We start from the raw sequence: 20,281 nt of genomic DNA, 5'->3' as shown, positions 1-20,281 counted from the left end.
TGGTGCAAATGGCTCTCAGCCCGGACCCCACCCTGACCCTGTCCCTAATTCTTGGGAGCGCCCAGGCCCTAAGTGCAAGGTTAGGGAAGTGGAGCAACAACTTCACCCAACAGGTTAGGACCCAGAATAATGAGCTTGGCTGCTACCAGCCAAGAGAGGGTAAGCCCGTTGTAAAGCCCTCTGTGAATGCCAGGCAATGGCAGGGGTGTGTGGGGGCGCGGGGGGGGGGGGGGGGGGAGGAGAGAGGGGGGGTTGGGTCAGCGGCAGAAAGAAAGACAGCAAAGCAGAGGCGGGAAGGTAAAGGGATAGAGGGGAAAGAAGAAAGGGCTCAGGAGCCAATACCCCATGATGTAAGTTACAAAAACCCCAAAGGAAGACCACAGTTAGCCGCTAACTCACTCGGTAATACACCACACACTGCGGGCCTTCCTTTATTCGTATCCTCCCGGGAAGGGGGACTCTACAGTCTTGTTTTGCTGAGACAAGTCCAGGAGACACTTGCTGTCCAGACCAGCTCTGGATTCGGTAAAACAGACATTAGGCCTGTACGGACGCAGGTTACGGGTGGGGAGCACACTAGGATGATTAGCTGATATCCTCAGGAGGACGGCTGTTTGTTTCTCGGGGGCTGAAGGAAGGAGAAAGCTGGACACCAATGAGCCGAGGCAGTGCTGCAGGTACTTGATGTTACACAGGGGCACCTGGGCAGCGCCAGGCGAAGGGGCGGGGCCATCCCCAGGGCTCCAGACTTGCCATCCAGACTCCAATAATATGGAAAACCCATCTTCCCATCTCAGACAGAGAAAAGCCGAGGAATAAGGCTCCCGACGGCTCATCTCACTGCCCTCTGGAGATGCTGCGTCTGTGCCTCAGGGGACCACGTATGTCTGGGGCGGGAACTCTCAGAGAGACATTAAGACTATGCCCTCGCCCTGACCGGTTTGGCTCAGTGGATAGAGCGTTGGCCTGCGGACTGAAGGGTCCCAGGTTCAATTTCGGTCAAGGGCATGTGCCTTGGTTGCGGGCACATCCCCAGTAGGGGGTGTGCAGGAGGCACCTGATCGATGTTTCTCTCTCATCGATGTTTCTAACTCTCTATCATTCTCCCTTCCTCTCTTTAAAAAAATCAATAAAATATATATTTTTTTTAAAAAGCCTATGCCCTCACCCTGCTTTCTACACTCAGTGCACAAGCAGGGGACCTTGCTGACCTGACTTTACTCGGATGAAAGACAATTCTCATACGCATCATTAGCGGAGCCCTCCAACCCATGTCTGGAGCTCCCTCTAAATCCACTGCACGCTGGAAGCCAGTTTTCTTAAACATCCGAGAAGGCCGTCTACCTACTTGAGCCCAGATTCTTAGAGGAAGCCACATCACAAGGTCTCAGGTACGGCTACTCCACACTGGACCCACCAGGGGAGCCCCCATTTGGGAAATCAGTTTCTTAGACTCTTGAGTAAAAACCAAACGGTCAAACTGTACGGCCGAGTCCACGCCTGGACAGTAGGTGAATGTGTGGTTCTTGTGTTTCCTGGCAGGTGGGTGGTGTGGGTCACACCATGAAAATGATGAATCTCTATCAGCCCAGGTTGTGGCATAGAGAAGTGGTGGCCCTCGAGCTGACGGTGGCGGCTGCATCTGAGCTTTTATGTCTCACCATTTCTGCAATGCACGTGGCTTCCTCTTAGCCCAAAAGCATGCCTTTTTAAAAAAATTTAAAAACCCACCACAATAAATGCACAGAAAGGCAAAAAAAAAAAAAAAAAGAATATGCCCTCACGCATGGCTCAGTGGTTGAGCGTTGACCTATGAACCAGGAGGTCACAGCTCGATTCCTGATCAGGGTACTGCCCGGTTTGTGGGCTTGATTCCCAGTGGGGAGCATGCAGAAAGCAACTGTCAATGATTCTCTCTCATCATTGATGTTTCTTTCTCTCTCTCTCTCTCTCTCTCTCTCTCTCTCTCTCCCTCTCCCTTCCTCTCTGAAATCAATAAAAGAATTTTTTCCAAAAAAGAATATGCCCTCATGGTGGCATGGCTATTGTCACGGAGTGCCAACAAGTTGCTGGGTGCAGGGCCAGTCTGTCCTGAGACAGACCTTGCCTTATCCCAGCTACGTCCTGTGAATCCCAGCCCTTCATCCGTGTTTTGGGCTGGATGACAGCTGGGCCCTGTGGGTGAGCGGGACAACCCCTTTGCTTCCTGCTGCTCAGGGCAGGGCCAAGAGGACGCGGCGGCTCAGATGCTTTCACTCACCTACACAAGCTCTCCACTCGTGACTCACCTGTTATCTGGCATCCCTTTCACACCACCTCCTCAAACCCCGCAGGGTGTGGGCATAGTATCTGAAGGAAATGAGGGAAGGGATGAGCTACTGAATCAGACACTAAAGGAAAAGTTCCTCAGTTCTTATTATGAATAGACCTGTAATTTTCAAAAAAACGCTTATTATGGTTTCATGGTATCAAACACCTGTAAGACGGGAGCTGGCTGTTAATGGCCTGTGTGCCCACTGAGTGCCAGTCCCTACTACTAGCAGGCCCTACTGACCGTCCACAGGAGTCTGGGGCAGCCAGTGTCTGTTTAGGCCTGTCAGACATGGCAACAATGTCCTCCCTGGGTTTTTCCAAGGGACTCAGGGATGTGACTGCTTGAGGAAGTCTATGAGGCTAAGTGCCAGGAGAATAAGCCAGAACCCAGACTTTCACCACACGCACAGGCATCGCTCTTTGAACATTCTGTACCCGCTTCCTCCCACTTCTGTCTTACTAACCAGAGAATAGCCCACCTTTTCATGATAGAATCAACACCCAGATCCTTGATTAAAGGGGTAGGAGTGGGATATTAGGAGAAATAGAGATTATTTAACCTTTTAAAGGTTCAGTTTCATATTGGGCTTTTTTTACTAAGAGGCCAGTGGTGGCTTTGAGGCAGAGCCCACCCTGGCGCAGACACTGCTTCTCTGAACCTCAGTTCTCTCATCTGTAGCATGTGGATAACATACACCTTGCAGAATGGCTATGAGAATTCAACATTATGTGTACAAAGGGCCTGGCCACATTAACTAGGTTTGGTAAATGGGGCAATTATTACGTCTGCATGAGCTTGTATACGATACTAGGATCAGATATTGATGACAATTGATAGAAACCAATGGCCATTTACAAGGGAGAACAAAATATAGGGGTCACAGGATCAGAGTTCTTCAAAGTGAGTGCCATTGGGGATAACAGGTTTGACCTGCCAAATCTTTAATATCCTGTGTGCACATATGTGCATGTATGTGGGTATCTGTGTATGCGTGTGTATACACAACTTCACTTACTGAGTTATTGTAAGCATCAAGGTAACACATGTGGAATAATTTCGAGCTGACAAGGATGAATGTATGGGTTGAGTGAAGTGTCATAAAAACGAGCAAAGCTATTATTATCTCAAGTATGTCAGATGTTGAAATCTTACTAAGGGTTGTTATTAAATTTCTTCCAGCTAACACAGTCAAAAGATACATAAGCAAGGTGACCATGTAGCCAAAAAGACCTTGTTTCTCATTAAAAGACAACTAGTGGCCCGGTGCACAAAATTCGTGCACATTAAAAGGGAATTAATTAGAGGAAATATTTTAATATTGCTATTTGCCCTTTCTCTATAATAGAAGTGTCCAGCTAGCCCCACCCCCATTGGGCAACACCAAGACCCAGCCGGCCCCTGGCCCTGGCGCTGGGTGGGGGGCGCGGCCTCAGGTTCCCTGGCCCCGGCCTGGCGCCACGCAGCCTCAGGTCCCTACTGATCGGTCCTTAAGGCGTCATGGAGTTACGGCATTACAGAGTCACGGTGTGACGACCATTTGCATATTAGCCTTTTATTATGATGATGTTCTAGAAGGGCTTGGCAAATAGAGTCCTTCCATTGATATAACTGGTCACAAATAGGGACTTCATCTCTTTAAGACTGGACTGATGGTTCCCATGACATGAAGAATAGGAAACCATTCTCAGCCAAGCAAGGGGGCAGCCCTGTTTCCAAATGGCCAACCAGAGGCAGCAGCAGGTATAATGAGGACAACCTGGAAGCAGGCAGCCCTCAGGAAGGGAGGAGTAGATTCAGCAAGTGGTTAATTATTACAATCTCCCGAAGTCCCTTTGTTCAAGGGGGTGGGGGGGCATAAAAAGGGATATACGGTAATGCTAAAAGGAAGGCAGCCTCAGGTGGCCTAGGCATACAAGCTGAGGACAATTTTTGGTTGCTCCAGTATCTGAAAGTAACAATTCATTTATCCATTTAACAAACACTTGCTGAGTGCCAACTATGTGCCAGGCACAGTGCTAGGTGCTGAGGGTACATTGATGAATAAGACAGGCACAGCCTGAACCTCAAAGAATTTACAGTTGAATGGGACAGAGCCACCCAGAGACATAATTCCACCTCAAAGAGCTGGGGTAGAACAAGAAATCGCTTATAGAGGTATGTCTGTACTGCTGGGCTAACTCTGGGAGTGTTTGGAAGGCGTCACAGTAGGAAATGTGAGAGGCAGATTTGAAGTAGAGCTAGGCGCATGCCCGTGGAAGAGAGAACGGCAGGACCAGCAGAGCACATGAGCACTGGTGTGTGCACCACCAAACACGAGGAGGCAGGAGACAGTCAAATGGCACAGGAGGAACTCTGTGGAGCCGGGGACGCCTGTGCACAGTGAGGAGCTGCAGAAGGTATGGCCACTATTACTTAGGATGGGACAGTCAAGAGCCGTAAAAGCCAATGTTAAGGAGTTGGAATTTTATCCTTGGGACAGTTGGGTGTTATGACAAGAGGTTTTTAAGGAGGGTTGAGACATGATCAGATTTATGTTCTTAGAGATGAAATGGCCTTTTGTCAGACTTCTGGGTCTAGGCCAAGATGGAATAGATGCACTTCTCCTTAATCTACTTGCTCAATACTAAAACACCCTGGGCATTATATACAACATAAGAAAACTCTGGTCCTAGCTGGTTTGGCTCAGTGGATAGAGCTTTGGCCTGTGGACTGAAGGTTCCCAGGTTTGATTCCATTCAAGGGCACATGCCCGGGTTGCAGGCTCGATCCCCAGTAGGGGGTGTGCAGGAGGCAGCCGATCAATGAATCTCTTTCATCATGGATGTTTCTATCTCTCTCTACCTCTCCCTTCCTCTCTGAAATCAATCTATATATATAAAAGGCTAAGTGTCCATCCGTCCGACCAGTAGCTATGACACACACTGACCAGCAGAGGGAAGATGCTCAATGCAGGAGCCGCCATGATGCACACTGCCATTTAAAAATAAATGGCACCACGGACCTGGCACCGACAAACCAACACTTGGCGTCCCCCAAGTAGGACACAGTCCCTGCCACCACGCTGGAGCAACACCCCACCAAATCGCAGCCAATGCTGCCAAGACCCCATGACACAAAATGCGGCCCACAGCCCAGCGTGGCCCTGAAATGGTCACTGTGGGCACCAGGTAATGACATCATGTAGCAATGCCCAGCTTCCTCTCCCTAGCGACTAGCTTCCTTGGAGTTTCTTTAGCCCAGGAACGCAACTTGCTTTATAGCCAGGTGCAAACATTTTACAGTTTAACCAAATGTTTGTGAAGCATTTTCACATGCCTCATCTCATTTGATCCTCACAAAAGTCCTGGAGTAGATAGATAGGAGACTTGGTAGAATCCTTTTTTTTTTTTTCCATTAGCCAGAAAATGGAGATTTAGAAAGTTTAGAAACTTGACCGACTGAAAAGAAGTAAGAAATGGTGGAACTTGAAAATGACTTCAAGTTCTCTCACTGCACAGAATATAGTCAAACACTGCTACAGTTAAATACTTTACCCTTTGTTCTCCCTGCGTGATCTACAATAATAATCTGCTTCGTGTTGATATTTACTGCTGTGTTCCTGACAATTACCTGAAAGAGAAGTTGGGGTGCTTCACTGGGCTGGAAAAAGTTTAGCTACATCAGAAAGCAGGTCTAATTAAGCAAGTTCATTCTATATCTATACAAGGCTAAGTTGACCCATGCATGCGCAATACATATAAAGCTCTCACTGGTGCCAATCGCACATGTGTGTTTCAATCTGTCATTGTCGATCGTGAATTTGGTTGACACTTCTATTATAGAGAAAGGGCGAATAGCAATATTAAAATATTTCTTCTAATTAATTTCCTTTCAATGTGCATGAATCCGTGCACCGAGACACTAGTAAAAATATATTAAAAAGAAAAAAAGAAAACTCTGCAAAAGTAGAGAGAAGGCAGATTAGTGAGGAACCTCCAGGCCTAAGGAATGACAAAGTAGTGGTTTAGAGGGAGAGGGAGAAGGAGAGGGAGAGGAAGAGAGCTAAAATAGCTCTCAATAGGATGGTTAAACAAGTTGTGGTACATCCACACCATTGATACTACTCAGCAATATAAGAAACAAATCACTGATGCATGCAACCACTGGATGATTCTCAATGGCATCATGCTGAGTGAAAGAAAGCAATCTCAAAAGGTCATACTGTGATTCCATAACACTAGTAGCCCTGCGCCAGTAGCTGGCCAGTAGCTCACTGCCACCCTCCAGTAGCTCTCTGCCTGCTGCCCTGCCCTCCTATAGCTCCCCCCACCCTCCTCCCCTCATCCCCCCTCATAGCTTGCTGCCCTGCCCCCTCCTGTAGCTCTCCACCACCGCTTGCAGCTCACTGCCCCACCCTCCTGCTGATCTGTGATCCGGTCGTTAAGCAGCTGGTCGGTACGCTTCACGGTGTAACAACCATTTGCATATTACATCTTTATTATATAGGATTCTTGAAATGACAAAATTATAGAGATGGCAAAAAGATGGGGAGGGTGTGGTATGGCTCTAAAGCAGCTATTTTCAATTGGTGTGCTGCAAGAATATTTAAAACATGCAATACCTGACTATTTAGTCAGGGACACTGACCTCCTTTCCCTTAGATTGTCACATTAAAAAACAACAACAGCCAACACAACAATAGCCATAGAGTGTGAATGCCCTGTCTTGAACCATAAATAGGTCAGATAATAGAGTTGCATCTTATTGGTCATGTTGTATAATGAGGTTGCGTGTGATTGGTTAATTCTTGGTACCAGAAATCCTTATATATAAGTGTAGCACCTGATTTTTTAAAAAAGTCACTTTGGAGTAAAAGGGGTAATTACTATTATTATTACTTTTTGTAAATCAATCAAAATTATACTATTTCTTTTTTTAAATATATATTTTATTGATTTTTTACAGAGAGGAAGGGAGAGGGATAGAGAGCTAGAAACATCGATGAGAGAGAAACATCGACCAGCTGCCTCCTGCACACCCCCCACCGGGGATGTGCCCACAACCAATGTACATGCCCTTGACCGGAATCGAACCTGGGACCCTTCAGCCCGCAGACCGACGCTCTATCCACTGAGCCAAACCGGTTCCGGCAAAATTATACTATTTCTTGTCAGATCAGCAACAAATTTATTTTTTGGTGTGCTGCAGAATTTTAGTAGTTTATGTGCTATGGGATGATAAAGGCTGGACATCACTGCTCTTATAGGGTACCATCAGGGAAACCTTTGTGGTGATGGGTTAGTTTTGTCTCTCAATTGTGGTGGTGTTTACAGAATCAACACATGTGGGAAATTTTCACACATAGAACTCTATGTACATATTGTATCAAGGTCAACTTGGTATACTGGACCTATCGGAACTATTTTTTGCAACTTCCTATAGATTTGTAATTCTTTTATAAAAATGTTTGTAAAGAGTGGGGGCAAAGCAGCCCTTTGTCAACTTTCAAAAAAAATTTTTAATTGATTTCAGAGAGGAAGGGAGAGAGAAATGGAAACATCAATGATGAGAGAGAACCATTGATTGACTGCCTCCTGCATGGGCCCCTCCCCCCCTCACTTGAGCCGCAACCCAACCTGGGCATATGCGCTGACCAGGAATCGAACTGTGACCTCCTGGTTCCTAGGTCAATGTTCAACCACTGAGCCATGTCGGTCAGGCCCTTTGTCAACTTTTCCATTTCTTCTAGTACTTCTCTGTGTGCTAATTCTAGAAACAGGGGGGTCTTACCTTTTAAATAGAAATCTTTTCCCTTGAGAGCATGGTCAGCTGTCCTTGTTAACTCCAGTTAACACCTAACTCGCCCTCATCAGAGCAGATTTCTGGATACTCCCTGGCTTCCAAGTTATTCTTACTTAACTTCCTCTCCACCTCTGGATGGCGAGGAGAGATAACACTCTTTCCTCAGACTAGGATATGTAGGCTTCCAGAGGAGAACTGGTCCACGAGCCACACAGTGATGGTGGCTAGATGAGATACCAGCTCTCCCAAAGGCAATCAGCTTCCTTCTCAGCACCTAGGGTAACTATGGGTCCGCCCACCTGCCTTACACTGACGCTGTTTTGTGTCTATAATTGGGAATACACTTTTATTGTAACTTTGTGAAGCAAGAGCAATAAAACAGGGAGAACAGGTTGGACAAATGAAAGTTGAAAACTGGGTTTAGAAACCAGAAGCACGTGACTTCAAAGACCTATGATTTTTTTCCACAGGCAAGGACTGAAAGGTCTTTAGAGGAGACTTTTACTGGGAAGATTAAAGGTCTGAAAAAACAACCCAATGCCACACAGTAAGGGCTGGAGGTAGTCCTGCTACCCCTAGATGTCTATGGCAGCAAAGGCAGGCGCTGATCTGGAAAAACTCTTACATCTCCTTTGGCCCAGCACTACCTTTACCCTAGAACTTTCCCACAAAACTCCTTAGTACTAGCTCCTAGTCCACTGTTGGCATTCACAAAGAACAGGCTACAAGATGCAGAAATCAAGTCCAAGACTGAAATTCCTGGGAAAGAGGGTTCTGATGCTAGACCAATTTTCTGAGAAATCTTACTCTCAGGCCCAAGTCTCCCTCGTTCAGAACTAAACATCATCTAAACGCTCCCCTTTATGCCAACCTGAGCTCTAGTCATTTCTATTTACTGAGCACTAATGTTACTGAGTCTTTTGTTCCTTCCTACTAATGCACTTGGAGAGGTTCCTCCCAGTTTCTAATGCCAGAGCTTCCGATGGGGGGTAGGGGAGGCCCAGGCATCTCTAGAAAGAAAAAACAAACAAACAGAAAACTCATCAGTGTCTTTCAAATCCTGTGCTGCTTTATTAAGTCCTTCAAGTCTAATCAAGACCTTGTCTATTTATTGCATAGAATGAGATTGAAGATGCTCACACAAGCCTCAAAATTTAAAAATTCAATCAGGTTGCAAATAGATGAACTATAAATAAATACACAGCTCGGTTAATTAACAAGTATTTAAAAAGTCAAATCTGAGATTCTTATGAAAACTTCTAGCAACACAAACTTAAGAAGACCTATATACTCACCTTTATAATCCGATCCAATCTAATGAGACCAGACTTAGTTTGTGATCAAGAATTATCTTTCTTGCCCTGACCGGTTTGGCTCAGTGGATGGAGCGTCGGCCTGCGAATTGAGGAGTCCCGGGTTTGGTTCTGGTCAAGGGCATGTACACTGATTGCAGGCACATCCCGTAGGGGGTGTGCAGGAGGCGGCTGATCCATGTTTCTCTCTCATCAATGTTTCTGACTCTCTATCCCTCTCCCTTCCTCTCTGTAAAAAATCAATAAAATATATTAAAAAAAGAAAAAAAAGAATTATCTTTCATTACCCTAGCTGGTTTTGCTCAGTGGATAGAGCATTGGCCTGTGAACTGAAGGGTCCCAGGTTTGATTGTGGTCAAAGGCACATACCTGGGCTCAATCCCCAGTAGGGGGCGTGCAGGAGGCAGCCAATCAATGATTCTCTCTCATCATTGATGTTTCTCTCTCTCCCTCACCCTTCTTCTCAAAAATCAATAAAAAGCATATTTTTTAAAAAAGAATTATCTTTCTTTGAAACTATTTTTTATCAAAACAAGGAAGGCTATAGAAAATATTTTATGCTTCAGTGGGAAATTATGCATTATCCAGAGGAGTCCCCTCCAGGTTGCCTGATTTTAGCCCATAGTTGATCTAATTTACAATTCTTCAAATTGAAAATAACTACGGAAAAGATCAGTTTTGCATCCATTTGGACTTTCAACATTCTTTTATTCATATAAATTTTTTTCCTTTTCCTTTTTTTTAGAATCAGTTATACATCTGTTTATTTCCCTAATGAGTTAAAAAGTCTTTAACACATGTTCACTTGATATCTGTATGAGAGTCGTGATTTTACCTTATTAGGAAAATTATCTTTTAACATATATAAACAATTATCATGTAAGGCAGAAAAAAAATATGTGCTACATAGAGTTACAAGGAGTGTACTAAGGTTGGCCAAGAGGAATTATTGCTTCTGACTGAGAGAAATCAGGTAGGTTTTTAAAAAATTCTTTTTTTATTGATTTGAGAGAGAGAGGAAGGGCGAGGGATAGAGAGATAAAAACATCGATGAGAGAGAAACATTATCCATCAGCTGCCTCTTGTATGCCCCTACTGGGGATCGAGCCTGCAACCGGGGCATGTGCCCTGACCCAGAATTGAACCCATGACCTCTTGGTTCATGAGTCAATGCTCAACCACTGAGCCACACTGGCCTGGCTCAGGTAGGTTTTCATGGGGCAGGTAACTCTAAGTTATAGAGTAGTAGTAGTACTTTGCCTTAGGGTGAGTAGAACTTCAAGACTCAGAACTGAATGGGTATTTCAGGCAAAAAAAAAAAAAAAAAAAGGACTGCTATTCCTAAGGGACTCCCTTGACCCAAGTGTTATTAGCACCCAGAACCCTAGAGTCCCAAAGGAAAGGCCAGACTCAACCCAGAGATTCATGTAGGAGCAATGCCCAATTTGGAACCAATCCCAGAGGACGTCCCTATATATTATCCTACTGGCAAAGCTTACAGTGCCCACTGCTGTAGGAGGAAGGGCCCCTGGCAGGCACAGGAGCATGAGGCACAAGAGTAATGGGACAACTGGCCCCATTAGTTCAAAACAGTGTGTCTTGAAATGAGCATCACAACCTATTTCCTGTATGTCATCTAGCAGAACGATGCGACAGCCTAAACAAATTCCCTGCCTCCTGCTGCCTCCGTAGGCCAGGTATAGAGTTGTATGGATCTAACTGCATCTCACTTCTGGAGTCAAACTAATTTCATTAACAGCTCTTGATCTATACATTTCCATTTTGCCAATGACCAAGAGGAAGAGGTAGTAAGGGGTTCAGAAAATGTAATAGGTAGAAAAATACATATTTAGCAAAGCATTTACTAAGTCTCCAGCTATCACTGTTGGCCTGCGTCAGATTATATTCCTTCATGAATGGATTTTCCAGCCTAAGCCACTACATGAAAGTCATACTTATTAGACTTTCTTTTACTACAGACACTATAGTGTGAGGCACTCAACGTGAGTCTACTAACAACAAACCCATCCGCAGTCTTCAGAGACCTATGCCTAGCTAAATTACCGACTCCTATGGTGTTGGTTCAAGCTCTAACCCCACTGCAAACTCTCTTTTCCCTTGATCATCCACTGTTCATCTGTCTCAGTCCTGCTCCTTGCATTTGTCTGTGTAGTCAAATCTCAGCTGTTTCTAGTCCTTCTTTATCTACTCTCTCTGACCCAAGTTACTTGTATGGTAAGAAAAAGGAGTTACCTTATATGAAAAAAGTCTCCCTGACCCTGAACCCGAAAAGACTAAGCTGTATAACAATCAAGTTTTATGTGTGGGATATAAAGTCCTCCTGAGTGACAGATAAAAATGTGTTTGTCAGCTCTGTGGCAATTGCTTTCAACTCCTTGGTGAAAACAGAGTGCCCACCTGGGAAAACAGGGTAAGGCCTGTCCTTCTTCCGGCTGAACCATCCATTACTCAGTCTTGGCAATCTGACGAAGTGGGTGGATCCCGTTGGATGCGGGTACCTACCTGTTTTAAGCCGGAAGAATTCAAATGTAGGCATCATCTCGCCCTCTGGTTGAGCAACAAAAGGCGTTCTACTTTGCAATTTAAATGGTATACCCATCCATTTGGCAACTAGGAACTGTCTTCCCTTGATTCTCCCCCTTTTAAAAAAAGAATAATTGACGTTAGTGGTAAGAAGGCTCAGTGTAGGATGGAACAAGGAGTCAAATCAAATCAAATGTCAATGTCATCATAACGTAGGGACATAGAAAGCTTTTTCTCTCAGGCATTCATACAGAAGGTCAAATTGGATGTGTTCCCATACCTGCCTCGCTCACTCCCAGCTAAAATACCTGAAACATCAGGGATTCCCTGTGGCTAACCAAGGAGAGCATCAAGGCCTTGTCTCTTTGTACGTAACATGTTTCAGGCACTATGCTAACCACGTACTATCTCACAACAGCTCTGCGAAGCAAGTACTATGATTATTTCCATTTTGCGGGTGATGACCGCACACAGGGTTTAAGTAACTTGCTTAAGGTCACACAACTGAAATAGAACCAGGATTTAACCCTGACGGTGGTCTTAACCACTGCACATACTCTCCCCTAGCAGCAGGGCCTTGGAAAAACAGAGCAAGAAAGAACTTTAACAACAAAGAGCAATTTTTCAATCTCTGGAACAATGACTTTCAACCTTTTTCCTCTCATAACACACATAAACTAATTACTAAAATTCTGCATATATATATATATATATATATATATATATATATATATATATATATTGCCAATCTGACTAAAAAATAGGTACAATTTTGATTCATTCACACCAGATGGTTATTGTGTTGGCTGTTGTCATTTTTATTTATTTCTTTTATTTGACACTCTAAGGGAAAAGAGATCAGGGGCAACAAGACCCCTTTCTACAGAGTCAGGTATTGCATGTTTTAAAAATTCTTGCGGCACACCAGGCTCTAGAAGACTCTAATCAGAGGGAACGTGGAAATAGAAGTGACTTTTCCCATCCCTGAACTGAACCATGTAAATATTCTCTTACTCCCATCTCACCCTAAGATTTCAAAGCTTCTTTTATTAAATTACTATTTTGTTCTTTATACCCTAATGTTCTTCATGGTCTTTCACCCCTGATCTTCTCAACTTTTATATGCCTGGGAATTCACCAGATTATAAAGCCAGGTGATCGGAGGCCTAGCTGATTACTCAAGGTGCCTCTCTGATTACTTAGGGTGTGAGCTATGCTAGTGAACGTCCATACAGACCTGGCCTGCTGGAATGAACCTAATTTCCATTTAATCAGTCTTTCTTATAGAACGGCCACAAAATACTGCAGCTTCTGGGTTCTAATCACCACCTGATGATAACTGCCATGTCAGAAGTCCCACAATTAAGGGATATTACTTTCCTACCTAAACCTCCTCTTATTCGGGGGTAAGTTATAATGCTAACAAGGTTCTTTCAGGCCCATGGTTTTTAAAAGAAATTCACATGCACACAAAAATAGAGCAAATAGCCCTAACAGGTTTGGCTCAGTGGATAGAGCGTCGGCCTGCAGACTGAAGGGTCCCAGGTTCGATTCCGGTCAAAGTTATGTACCTTGATTGCAGGCACATCCCCAGTAGGGGGTGTGCAGGCCGCAGCTGATCGATGTTTCTCTCTCATCGATGTTTCTAACTCTCTATCCCTCTCACTTCCTCTCTGTAAAAAAAATCAATAAAATATATATTTTTAAAAATAGAGCAAATAGAATAAAACTCGGACCTGCCAGTTTCCTAGATTCACTGGCATCAGACTTTTGCTACTTACTTCATCTATCTCTCTGGTCTCATTTTGTTGAATTATTTTAAAGTAAACCTCAAACATAATTTAATTTCATCCATGTGTGCTTCAGTACATATCCATCTTTGTAGATATTTTCTTATATATCTATAATGCCATCTTTATACCTAAAAATTCCCGATTGCTGCAAAGATACCTTTTCAAGACTGTTGTTTTGTGTGTTTTTTTTTTTTTTCACATCAGGATCTAAACAAGGTCCATTCATTATAGTTGGTGATTGTAATATCTATAAGTCTGTCTGAATCTAGAGCCACTTCCCAATTTTTATTATTATTTAAAATTTCATTTATTGATTTTAGAGAGAGGAAAGAGGAGAGAGAGAGAAAAAAAAACACTGATGTGAGATAGAAACATCTATAGGTTGCCTCCCACACACTCCCTGACCAGGAATTGAACCCACCACCTTTTGGTGTACAGGAAGACGCTCCAACCAAATGAGCCACACCAGCCAGGGCTATTGTGTTTTTTAAATCATTTTTTATTTTCAACTAGGGGCCCAGTGCACGAATTCGTGCACCTTGAAAGGAACTGTGGGCCGCGAGGCTGTGGTAGGCACAGGGGTGGGTCTCAGCCTATCCTCTGCACCCCCGCCTGGCCCCCTGGTCCCCTGTCTGCCAGCAGCCCTGCTCCCACCACCACTCCCATGTGCTGATGGCGCCGGCCCTGCTTGCACCCGCTGACGGTGCAGAGCAATTGGGGCCAGCAGTGGGTGTGAGCGGCGGCTGCTGCCCCAATCGCCCCACAGGAGCAGGGGGAGGTGGAGAAGCCCTCAGGGGCAACCAGGGCTGGCAGCTGCCGCCACTCGCACCCACTGATGGCGCCGAGCGATCAAACCAGTGCCGGGCACTGGCAGTGGGTGCGAGTGGCAGCTCCGGCAGTGGGTGTGAGCACCGGGCAGGACCACAGTACACGGGATGACAGCAACTGGCACCCCACCTTGGTCTGGCACCCCCGCTCACCTGTTCCACCATCCCACCATGGCCTATGCCCACCATGTTCCGCGCATGCCCCCTGGTGGTCAGCACACGTCATAGTGACTGGTTGTTCGGTTGTTCCACCATTCGGTTTATTTGCATATTAGTCTTTTATAATATAGGATTATAGTTGACATACATCATTATATTAGTTTCAGGTATATACCCCAGTCACCAGACATTACTTAAAAAGTAATCACCCCAATAAATACTGCACCCATCCAGCACCACACATATTTATTAGTATATTATTGACTATAGTCCATATGCTGTACTATTCTGTAACAATCAATTTGTACTTCTTAATCCCTTCACCTTTTTTGCCCATCCTCCCAACCCCTCTCCCATCTGGCAACCAACAAAAAGTTTTCTGTATCTATGAGTCTGTTTCTGTTCTGCTTGTTCATTTGATTATAGATTAGATTGTTGATAGCTATGTATTTATTGCCAGTTTATTATTATTCATATTTTTTTATCTTCTTCTTCTTAAAGACCCTTTAACATTTCATATAATACTTGTTTAGTGGTGGTAAACTCCTTTAGCTTTTTCTTAACTGGGAAGCTCTTTATATGTCCTTTGATTCTAAATGACAGCTTTGCGGGGTAGAATAATATTGGTTGTAATCCTTGTTTTTCATCATTTTAAATATTTCTTGCCAATCCCTCCTGACTTGCGAAGTTTCTTTTGAGAAATCAGCTGATAGTCGTATGGGAGCTCCTTGGTAGGTAACTAACTGCTTTTCTCTTGCTGCCTTTAAGATTCTTTGTCTTTAAAATTTTTCATTTTAATTATATTTTAGTATGGGCCTCTTTGGGTTCATCTTGTTTGCGACTCTCTGCGATTTCTGGACTTATATATCTGTTTCCTTCACCAAGTTAGGGAAGTTTTCTGTCATTATTTTTTCAAATAGGTTTTCAATTTCTTGTTCTGCCTGGCTGGTGTGGCTCAATGGATGAGTGCCAACCTATGAATCAGGAGGTCACAATTCAATTCCTGGTCAGGGCACATGCCCAGGTTGCAGGCACATGCCCAAGTTGTGGGCTCAGTCCCCAGTGTGGGGTATGCATGAGGCAGCCAATCAATGATTCTCTCTCATCATTGATGTTTCTCTCTCTCTCTCTCTCTCTTTCTTCTTCTTCTTCTTCTTCTTCTTCTTCTTCTCCTCCTCCTCCTCCTCCTCCTCCTCCTCCTCCTCCTCCTCCTCCTCCTCCTCCTCTTCTTCTTCTTCTTCTTCTTCTTCTTCTTCTTCTTCTTCTTCTTCTTCTTCTTCTTCTTCTCTGAAATCAAACTTTTAAAAAATTTCTTGCTCTTTCTCTTCTCCTGGCACCCCCATGATGCAAATGTTGGTACACTTGAAGTTGTCCCAGAAGCTCCTTACACTATCCCTTTTTTTTTTTTTTTTAATTCTTTTTTCTTTTTGCTGTTCTGATTGGGTGTTTTTGTTTCTTTTTTTTTTTTTTTTTTTTTGCTTCCTTATATTCCAAATCACTGATTTGATTCTTGGCTTCATCTACTCTACTGTTGATTCCCTGTAAATTATTATTCATTTCAGTTACTATATCCTTCATTTCTGACTGGATCTTTCTTATTGAGGTGCTCATTAAGTTCATTGAGCATCCTTGTAACCAGTGTTTAGGACTCTGCATCTAGTAGATTGTCTCCATTTTGTTTAGTTTTGTTTGTTTTCTGGAGTTTTGTTCTGTTCTTTCATTTGAGCCATATTTCTTTGCCTCCTCATTTATCCAAGGTCCCTGTATTTGTTTCTGTGTATTAGGTAGAGTTGCTGTATCTCCCAGGCCTGGTAGAGTGGCCTAATGTAGTAAGTGTCCTGTAGGGTCCAGTGGCACAGACTCCCCAGTCACCCAAGCTGGGCACTCAATGTGTGCCTCCTAAGTGGGCTGTACACACTCCTGTTGTAGTTAAGTCTTGATTGCTATTGGCACATCAATGGGAGGGATTTACCCAGGCTGACCAGCTGTAAGGACTGGCTGTGACCACTGACCACCTTGGAGGATTGGCTGTGCAGGAGCCCACTGCACAGAGCAGAACTACTTTAGCAGGGCTCTGGTATCTGCTGGGTCCATCCAGGGTGTGTCGCTTGTGGAGGTGGTTGGGTGGTGGTGCTTTGATGTGGTCTGAAGCTGTCTACTGGGTACGCTGGTTCTGGAGCCCCCTGAGAGGTGAAGGCCTAAAGTGAACCACTGCCTGTCTTCTGCCTGGGCCACCTACAGAAGCAATCTGCAGATGGCTGCTTCTTGTGCTGGGGTTGGAGGTGCCCAGGTGAGGCCAAGCTATGAACCAAGGCTGGCTACTGCTAGTCCCAGGCCTAGGGACTTATCAAGAGGTATAGAGCTCGCTGAGGCAGATGCTGCTTGAGAGATTTTAGGAAAATTTGAAGCATGAGCCAAGACAGGCCATTCCTATGGAGAAGCCACTGGAAATAGTTTGTGTGGGCCTGTAAGTTGGGCAGGGTGGGGCCTTGGGGAATCACCAGGGTGGGGCAAACAGTGTGATCCAGGATGATGGAGTTTCAGATATGGTGCCTGACTGCTTTGTGAGGGAAGGGCTCATCAAAGGAACAATGGCTTCTGCCAGCACTTGTCTAGGAGAAAGCTGCCCCTCCAGCTCTCACCCTGATGCCAAACAATTCACTTCCTCCCCATATGCCTCTGATGCCTTTCAAGCTGCTGCCCCCTGCATAGAGCTCAGAGGAAGTGAGTCTGAGTAAGACCATGTACGGGCCCTTTAAGAGGAACTGCCTGGCACTCCCGCAGTCTCAGCCTCCCTCAACCTCAATCCTTTCTGGTTTTTACAGCCAGAAATTATGGAGATTTTTCTTCCTGGCACTGGAACCTGAGCTGGGGAACCTCATGTGGGCCCGGGACCCCCTCACTCATGGGGAATCTCCACTGCTGAGATATCCCTCCCAATTTTTACCCACCAACCTGGGTGGGTATCAGACCAGCCTTTTCACGCCTTCACCCCTCCTACCAGTCTTGATGTGACTTCATTAATTTTGTAGTTGTAGGACTTCCATTCAGCTTGATTTTGGGTGATTCAGAATGATGGTTGTGTGTAGTTTAGTTGTAATTCTGATGTGATTGTGGGAGGAAGTGAGTACCGCATTTACCTATGCCATCTTAAAAAATTCAAGCCATTAACTTGTTGAAGAACTTGGATCAGTTTTCCTATAAAATGACACATTCTCTTAATATCTGCTTTCTTCTTCTTTTTTAAAAAATATATTTTATTGATTTTTTATAGAGAGGAAAGGAGAGGGATAGAGAGAAACATCGATGAGAGAAAAACATCGATCAGCTGCCTCTTGCATATGCCCCACTGGGGATGTGCCCACAACCAAGGTACATGCCCTTGACTGGAATCGAACCTGGGACCCTTCAGTCCACAGGCCGACACTCTATCCACTGAGCCAAACCAGTTTGGACAATATCTGCTTTCTTGAGGTATAATTTGTTTCTCTCTCCCTATTCCTATAAATGAGATCCTCATGGCTTTTCTCTTTACATATTATCTTCATCTAAACCAGAGAACAGAGGACATTATTTGAATGACAATTTCCTCAATTCTCCCAAGTATGGTACTTAACCAGTACCATTCTAAATGACTACAAGTTAGCCCTAGCTGGTTTGGCTCAGTGGATAGAGTGTCGGCCTGCAGACTGAAGAGTCCCAGGATCGATTCTGGCCAAGGGCAGATGTCTGGGTTGTGGGCTCAATCCCCAGTAGGGGGCGTGCAGGAGGCAGCTGATCAATGATTCTTTCTCATTGATGTTTCTCTCCATCCCTCTCCCTTCCTCTCTGAAATCAATAAATATTTTTTTAAAATAAATAAATGACTAGAAGTTAATTTATTACATACAATGGATTCCCTAGGGCAGGCGTCCTCAAACTACGGCCCGCGGGCCCCATGCGGGTGTTTTTGCCGTTTTGTTTTTTTACTTCAAACTAAGATATGTGCAGTGTGCACAGGAATTTGTTCATAGTTTTTTTTAAACTATAGTCCGGCCCTCCAACGGTCTGAGGGACAGTGAACTGGCCCCTGTTTAAAAAGTTTGAGGACCCCTGCCCTAGGGCAGTGAGACTTAATTTTGTCCCAGAACCCAATGAAAACTGCTTAAAGGTTTGATAATATTGAGTTTCAACTTTTGGAGGGACAAAAACACTTCATAGAAGACACTGTATACTTCATACTGTGTAACATCAGGAGGCACAATGTCCTCATGTTTGTTAGTTATGCTTTTTTAATTTTTTACAAAAGGAAGCACAATGTCTGCTTCTCTCGTTTTCCGTGACGTAAGGGTGGATGTGGGTTCAGATGATGACAATGTCTAATAGCTTCAGCCATTAATAATTGCTGTGTGTGTCTTGGGGGGTGAGGAAGGAACCTAAGGCAAGTGTTGAGAGTTAACTTCTACCAAGGATGATCGCATCTTGGGCGCCTGGAAGGAATGATGACCCCGGCAATACAACACCAAACTGTCTTAATCAAAAGGGATCAATTTGACTTCTCCTTGGCATACCTCTCTAATAGTGATCAATAATACTGAGAACAAGACCGGAGATAGACCATTCATTTACACTTTAAGAGAGCTTTAAAAATCTAAGTCAACATATTCGAAGTCTTTCACCCAGAAGAACAGGCCTAACATGCCAGGAACACATTTGCTTTTATCCTCGATAATATTTCCAATCTTCCAAATCTTTTTTTCTGAGAAGCATGAAAAAATACCCAAAATGGGACACAAAGAAAATAAATTATTTTCACTACACTTAGAGGAAAACAAAAAGAAATATTTTGCTTCCAAAACCAGAATCTATATAAACAAACACAGAAAAGTAATAACTGCTATCTCCTTTATCACATCTTACATGGTGAGAAGACATTAAAGCAGCAGTTTCTAGACTCTTCACCCAGTGGGGAGTAAAAAACCTGGGCAATCACCCTGGCCAGTGTGGTTTAGTTGGTTGGAGCGTTGCCCAATGCACCAAAAGATTGTAGGTTTGATCCCTAGTCAGGGTGCATGGATGTTTTTCCTCTCTCTCTCTCTCTCTCTCTCTCTCTCTCTCTCTCTCTCTTCAGAAATAAAAGTTGGCAATCTTATTCCTGCCCATCATAAAAGGCAAGGGTGAGGCCTGGACAATTAAGTAATAAACTGGAACAATGCAAGGGAGAGGACAGACTTGACTAAATTAGAGCAATTTGTACCAGCTGTTTAGGATGGACTATGCAGGAAAATATGTTATGCATCAGCTTTCTGATTTTTGTTGTTGCAGGAAAACTAATACATGAATATCCTCTATCACCAAAACATGCTGACATTACTTCTATCACATATATGTTCCATCTCCTAGCCTGGATCCTGTAAGTTGATAAAGTCCCTCTGGGGAACAGCACAGCCAAGATTTTCTGGAGCTGTGTTCCCTCTTACTGGACGTATGCCCATACTTTCCTCATTTCTTCTGTTCTGCCCTCCTAGTCCACTGTGACTTCCTGAACTTTCATCTATTTTGACAAGATCA

Source organism: Cnephaeus nilssonii (assembly GCF_951640355.1).
Source record: "Cnephaeus nilssonii genome assembly, chromosome: 22".
Taxonomy (NCBI): Eukaryota; Metazoa; Chordata; class Mammalia; order Chiroptera; family Vespertilionidae; genus Cnephaeus; species Cnephaeus nilssonii.
The sequence above is the reverse complement of the archived record's forward strand: the minus strand, read 5'-3'. Positions refer to the sequence as shown.